We start from the raw sequence: 6,868 nt of genomic DNA, 5'->3' as shown, positions 1-6,868 counted from the left end.
GGTGGGCTCTGCCTCTGGCTGTGGTTAGAACACCACGTGTCTCACCTAGCGACCTGGTGATCTGGCTCGGACGTTGCACGCTCTTGCCAACCCAAGCAAGTCAACACCAGCCCAGCCCCTGTGGGCATGGACACTCACTGAACTCACACTGCTTTATGTGGTCGAACACATCTCACCCTACAGATCAGAAAACATGAGCTGAGATGATCTGTTAACCTCTGAGGTGTACCACCTCCCGCAGGAGCACAGGAAGCAGCCCGACTGGGGGCAAACAACAGGACGTGGGGAGGGTGTCAGAGTTCAAGTGCAGAGAGCCACACCTGCCTGAGCCAGTTTACGTGAAAAGGATTTGATGCAGGGATGACTGCTTCCAAAATGACTGACGTCACCAGCGAGCAGCTCCAGGCTGAGCCCCCAGGAACACCGGCCCTGCCCAGGTCCAGCGGCTCCAGACTGTGCCTACAGGACCACATGGCCACGGCCAAGCCCGTGCCAGCAGACACCACACCAGGTGGGACAGTGGCCCCTTGAAGTGAGAGAGAAATGGGGAGTACATGGACATTTGCTACGGCGTTCGGTATTTCACGACTAAATGCAAACCTTTCAGAAGAAAGTCGGCTGCCTTTTCGGCATCAGAGTTAAATGAAGTCTGAACTGATGTCAGACCTTCACAAACAAAATTGTGATGATACATTGTCATGTGATTTTGACATATGAGTGGAGGAGTTTAAATAATTAAGTGACGTCTCCCATGGAGCAGTAAGTATCAGTCATGAGAAGATACAGTAACTGGGAAACACCCCAACTCTCAGCTCTCTTGTTAAAGGAGACATTTTATATAAATTTACCATTAGTGTTATTTATCAAAATTTATAGCATCTTTATGCTGTTTTGATCAATTATGTACCACTAACAGATGCAATGACGATTTTTTTTTTTTCTTTCTGAAGTTGGAAACAGGGAGGCAGTCAGACAGACTCCCGCATGGGACCGACCGGGATCCACCCGGCACGCCCACCAGGGGGCGATGCTCTGCCCATCTGGGGCGTCGCTCTGCCGCAACCAGAGCCACTCTAGCGCCTGGGGCAGAGGCCAAGGAGCCATCCCCAGCACCCGGGCCATCTTTGCTCCAATGGAGCCTCAGCTGCGGGAGGGGAAGAGAGAGAAAGAGAGTAAGGAGAGGGGGAGGGGTGGAGAAGCAGATGGGTGCTTCTCCTGTGTGCCCTGGCCGGGAATCGAACCCGGGACTTCTGCACGTTAGGCCGACGCTCTACCACTGAGCCAACCGGCCAGGGCTGCAATGATGCTTTTATCCAGAGTAAATTTCTTGACTCACGATTTGGATCTGCAATTGCCCCGTGTCAGCCATATGCAGCCGGCACATTTAACAAATCTCCTCCTTCAATAAAACTCCTCAAAATTAAAAAAAAAAATTTCTTATTACTTAGTACAGAGTTTCTTAATCTAGTGCGTTCATGAATTCAAGTGAAAGAAATTACATCTCTTTTTCCACTGACCAGTAAGTGACAGCGGCTCCTCCTGTCACATGTGCGAACAGATGACAGTGCTGGAGTCTGATCCTCGGTCACCGGGACCCACGAGTCCTGTTTGCCCTGCTGGAGCCGCTTGGCAGTCCTGGGCACAGAGCTTGTAGCCTGTTCGTGTGGAACGGGGGGGGGGCACGTGCATCACATTTAAAACCACTTTGCTTTCTTTGTTTTTGCTAGAGAGAGAGAGAGAGAGAGAGAGACAGTGAGACAGAGACAAAGAGAGGGGCAGACAGGAAGGGAGAGAGATGAGAAACATCAACTCATAGTTGTGGCACCTTAGTTGTTCATTGATTGCTTTCTCATATGAGCCTTGACCGGGGGGAGGGGGGCTCCAGCAGAGTGGGAGACGCCTTGCTCAAGCCAGCAACCTCGGGCTCAAGCCAGCGACCCTGCGCTCAAGCTGGTGAGCCCGCACGTAAGCCTGATGAGCCCCTGAAATCCAGGTTACTTAGTGTGTGAAGCACCACGTGAATGGTGGCCGTGTGTCCCAATCATTAACATCTGCATCATGTCCTAGGGTCCAAGGACTCTTACATACATTTTAATTCAAGTTGTAGACACAATTGTGGAACTGTTGAAATTATCACTAACTTTTTAAGTGAGGAGACTGAGGAGCTCATGGCTTGTCGAGGCTCCTTGAAGGAACTTGGGCACATCCGGGGAGACCCTGACTCTCACGGGGACAGCAGGTGGGGAGAGCAGGCCGTCAGGACGCGGCTGGGAGGAGGGTGGAGAGAGGGTGGAGTCCAGGGTGGGCACCCTCAGGTCGGCCACATTCACACACTCTGCTGCTGGGTCCTCCCCCACCACCTTCACTGCCCCCCAGGGAGGTTCCAAGTGTCCTTGTTGAAGGGGACACTGAGGGTCTGAGGGCAGAGGAGCGGATCCCAGGCCACGCATCTCAGGCCTGCCCATGCCCGGGCCCCCCGTGAGGGGCTGCTGTGACTGGGGGTTTGAGGGCCCAGCGGCAACCAACATCTCAGACCTTCTCTCCCAGCTGGTGGGCTGGGAAGGGGTCCCCGAGCTCCTTGCCCACATCTTGGGCCTGAATTGTGAAAGGGTGCTGGCATTTGGTCAGGCAACTGGGCTGCATCTCTGTGGGCAGGGGGTCACCCGTCAGCCTCCTCTGCGCCCTCCTGGATGACCCGGCGCCCCAGGCCTCGCGCCTTCCTGGGGGCCCGGAGTCCTCCTGTGGGGGCGGAGTCGTGTGTGGAGGGAGGAGAAGCGGCTCCAGGTCCGAGTTCACACACGCAGCAGCGCCGTGCTCCCCAGCAGAGGAAGGGGAACCGGAGAGCCTGGGAACTGGAAACAGGATAGGGGACTTCTTAACCTGCACAGACCACCTGTCTGAATCCAGCTCACTGGGCAGAGCTACCAAAGACTGCCGCCTGACAGCTGCCGGCGAGGACACAGGACGAGGAGGCCCTCGGTAACAGGGACAGCTGCGTCTTGGTCATAGCTCGCCCTCTCAGGGGCACCTCCGCTGACAGATTCACCCAGGGGCCAGGGGCCAGGGTGGCCAACTTCACGCTCATTAATCCTCCGCTCTGTCTGCGCTTGGACAGTGGCTGCACACCTGCTGTGAGGGCGAGGAGAGGTGGGTCTGTCCCCCCCTCCCCCAGGATGGTGGGGGGCATCCTGGCACAGGCTGGGGTTGCAGGGCTCACCGACAGCCCTCCACGTGCCCCCTGGGATCGGGTCACCATCCGTCCAGCCCCCGGCAGGGACTCTTCTGCATGAGGCGAGCAGTGGTCTTACTTGGAAGCTGTCGACCTGACTTTCAAACCACGGAGACCCCTGCGTGAGCCGGGTCAGAAGGCAGATGGTGTAGCTGTGAGTCGGTCTCAGACACGGTCAGAAGCCAGCAGTCTCGTGTAGGTATTTTTCATGTTGGCAAATTTTGACCAGAAAATTGTCTACTCTAGGAAGAATTTTCTATTGACAGCTGTCCCACTAGCTCATGGCACATGCCCAGTGTCACTGGCATAGTTCTTGTAGATAAAAATCAAATTGTTCCTGAAATGGTATTTTTACAGGGTCCGAGCCACAGGGCTCAGACGGACGACAGTGACCTGCAGTCTGCTTGTCCTGGGACCAGCGATGGACTGCGGCCAGCACCGTGGAGGCCTGAGATCCCGCAGCTCAGATCTCACCGCGAGGCCCGGACTGAGGGTCACAGAAACCACTCATCGGACATTGTCTGACCCCTGAGAGGCCACCGCAGCAGTCGTTAGCGGAGCGTCGAGCACAGGTTAGCACGAGGGGGCGTGGGTTGTCATGACAGAACTCCGCCCGCAGCCACGCATCCCGCACACGCTGTGGGCGCCACCTGAGACAGGTCACGTAGACCAGGGGCCACGGGGACATGCTCAAGGGGACACTTTAGTTGTTCAAGTTAAAACGGAGCGAGCAGAGCAGGGGAAGTTCAGGAAACTTGGCTTTGACAGAAGTCCCTGTTTGTGTGTCCACGGAGCCGTCCTTCTCACACAGCCTGCCGTCTGTCTCTTTATCCTTCAAGTTCTGGCAAAGTAATGCCGGTCAACCCTCTGAACTCCAAGACCCACTGCTCTCTGCCTGGCTGGGAGGCGTGTCGGGGGTTGGGAGGCACGGCTAGTCCCCTGGTCAGTTTGTGCAAAGCGGGATTCCAGGCCTCAAGTACCTGTGAAAAGGGCGGACCTCGGCAGTGCAGGAAGGCTGTTACTCTGCAGGTGGCCAGGAGACCCCCTTCTGAACGCTCAGCCTCACCCCCCTCTGCAGGTGGTGCCTCCACCTCAGCCATCCACACCTGGGTGCTCAGCCCCAGCCTGTGGATTCCTGTCCTCCAGGGTGGCTGTGGGAGAAGGGGGCGCAGGGGTCCTTTGATGTCAGCAGCTCTCAGGGTCAGCTGTGGCTGCGAGAGGAAGAGGGTGAGAAGCCCCATTTCTCAGCCACGTGTTGATGGCTCAGCTCCTTGAATCAGCGCCACAGATGGACCAGCCTGCAGGGCAGTGGGAGCAGGCAGAGGGCAGGACAGAGGCCTCTGGAGACCGCTGGCTGCCCAGCCCACGCAGAGGGAGCTTCTGGCTAGCAGGGGTCTCTGCCGGCCGTCGACCACCACACCTGGCTGGCGGGTCTGTAAGCAGGGCCATCCAGGGAGGTCTACTGGCCTTTTACAGGTTTGAAAATAACTTCTTCGCTGTTGAACAGGGCCCCGAGGTGGCACTGGAGAAGCTTCCTTGGGAACTGCTGTCCTCTCTCATCTGTGCTCCTCACCCCCAGCCCCCCCACACTGGCTCTTAACTTGATTCCACGTCTGTAAATACCAGGGGATGCTGTATCAGTACCTGTCCCCGCCCCCCTCCCTGGAGCAGGATCCTGTCCCAGCTCGGGTGGGGGTGACGGGCTCGAGGTGGGGGATGCTGGTGTCTGTCCCCACCAAGGCCACTGTTCACTGGGGGCTGAGTTTATCCACCAACCAGAAAACAGCCACATGCAGACGTTGTAGGGTGACGTCCTCCTGTCCCATCAGGAGGCAGAGAAAGCCGAGAGCACGATCCTAGGTAGCTCCGTTCCTCAGCAGCTTCCTCAGAAGCCCTGGCTGCTGGTGTCCAGGGGCCTCCATCTGCGGCCAGATTCTCCAGGTACTGACCCCGGTCCTGCCAGCGCAGATGGAGGAAGTGCAGGGTCCTCGTTGGGGACACCTGTCTCATTGCCCCCCGTGTCCAGCACCTCGCATGCCACCCAGAGCCACGCACTCAGCTGCACTGCACCACGGCCAGCAAGCAGCGCTGGGCCCGCCGGCTTCTGCACATCGCTTCTTTGACACATAAACAGGTGCTTGGAGGTCAGCACTTGTCTGCGTGGTGGTGACGGGCTATGGATGCGACCAAGGCACAGACAGGAGCAGCGGAGGGGCTGAGAGGGTCTTGGCCTCACACTTGGCTTTATGACGGGTGCTGTGCCCACCCACTGTCCAGTGGTCACTGAGCGCCCTCCTGGGGGGTGGGTGGGGATGTCTGCATGTGGACCTGTCACGCCCAGGCTGGGGTGGGGACTTTGGGGACCACACACACACAGAGGTGATGTTTGTGATTACACTATTGCCACGTGTCCACCTCCCACACAGACTTTGATGGTGACACTGCTCACAGAGGTCATTTAAATGCCTTATGTTTTGGGGAGATGATTTCTTTGCTCACTTATGTTTTTCTGTTTTGTAAAAGATGTGGCCAGCCTTCTGGGGTGCTGTCTCAGGGACAGGGACACAGGCAGCCCACTTTACTGCAAGGATGTCACATCATAATAAAGAATATCTTTAAAGGATGAAACAAAGGTGCCGCCCGTCTGTGAGGTCGGCCTCCCGGGGCTCGGCCTCTGGGTCCAGTCCGAACCCCCCCCCCCCATCCCGGCAGCGTTAATACATCAGAAGTCTTATCACCAGGGTTGTAAGAGCTGCCGTCAGCATTCTCTGTGAGGACCGAATGTGCCTCCTCAGGGTTCCTTTCTGTGCAGAGTTTCTGAGACCTTCCTCTGCATCCTCCTGGTTCCTTCCTGGAAATCCCATCTTGAAGGCTGGATGGGCGAACCCTAGCCTTTGTGTGGACAACACGGGGTCCCAGTCTGCAGTGGGGGCTGCGTTGCCCCGTGGTCTGTGGCCAGAGGCTGCGGCTTGGTTTGGTGGGCACAGGCTTCCCTGGTCCTCGTGGCCACTGGCCTCTGTATTTGGGGTAAACGGGAGAGCTGAGAACACGGCCCTGTGTCCAGCAGGGAGGGATGACCACGGCGGTCATTCCCCTAGCGGTGCCTGCTTCCCCTGGGCCACCAGACCACTCTGGGACCCGCTCCTCTGGACGGGTGCTCACTGGGCCCGTCTCCCCTCTCTCAGGTGTGTTTGCTACACGAGCCTCTCAAGCACCCCCATGCTGGCAGCTTCCAAACTGTTCCATGCGTCTCCAAGCTCCTCCCGCTTTTCTCCTCATGAAGATCCCATTTCTCTGGACCCTGAGAAGCACGTCCCCCACGAGGCGCCTCTCCTGCCACCCCTGCCACCCCGTCCTACCTTCTTCTGGGCCATCTCCCTGCCCAGCCCGGGGCCGGGACAAGCCCCCTCGGGCCTCAGCTGCACCTGCACTGCCCGAGCTTCAGCACTGGAGGGCAGGGGGGAGACAGGAACTTGCTCTGGGCTGCTGCCGCGTCAGACGCGGAGAGGCCGTGGAGCCCAAGCTGGACCCGGACCCAGGGGCTGCTGCTTTGAGTTCACGGCACAGGAGCGAGCACTGGAGGGTGTGGACAGCTGCCGAACCCAGGGGCAGGGAAGGCCGTGGGCTCTTGTGGGTTGG

The 6,868-nt window shown here is 57.9% G+C and overlaps 1 non-coding gene across 1 annotated transcript; it reads right to left on the bottom strand.

Moving 5' to 3' along the window:
• Positions 1–1,220: 1,220 nt before the first annotated feature.
• TRNAV-AAC (transfer RNA valine (anticodon AAC)) lies at positions 1,221–1,296 on the bottom strand. Its single transcript has one exon. It is a non-coding gene; the product is annotated as a tRNA-Val (tRNA).
• Positions 1,297–6,868: the final 5,572 nt, after the last annotated feature.

Source organism: Saccopteryx leptura, chromosome 3 (genome assembly GCF_036850995.1).
Source record: "Saccopteryx leptura isolate mSacLep1 chromosome 3, mSacLep1_pri_phased_curated, whole genome shotgun sequence".
Taxonomy (NCBI): Eukaryota; Metazoa; Chordata; class Mammalia; order Chiroptera; family Emballonuridae; genus Saccopteryx; species Saccopteryx leptura.
Note: the sequence above shows the minus strand (reverse complement) of the source record. Positions and strands in the feature narration are given on the sequence as shown.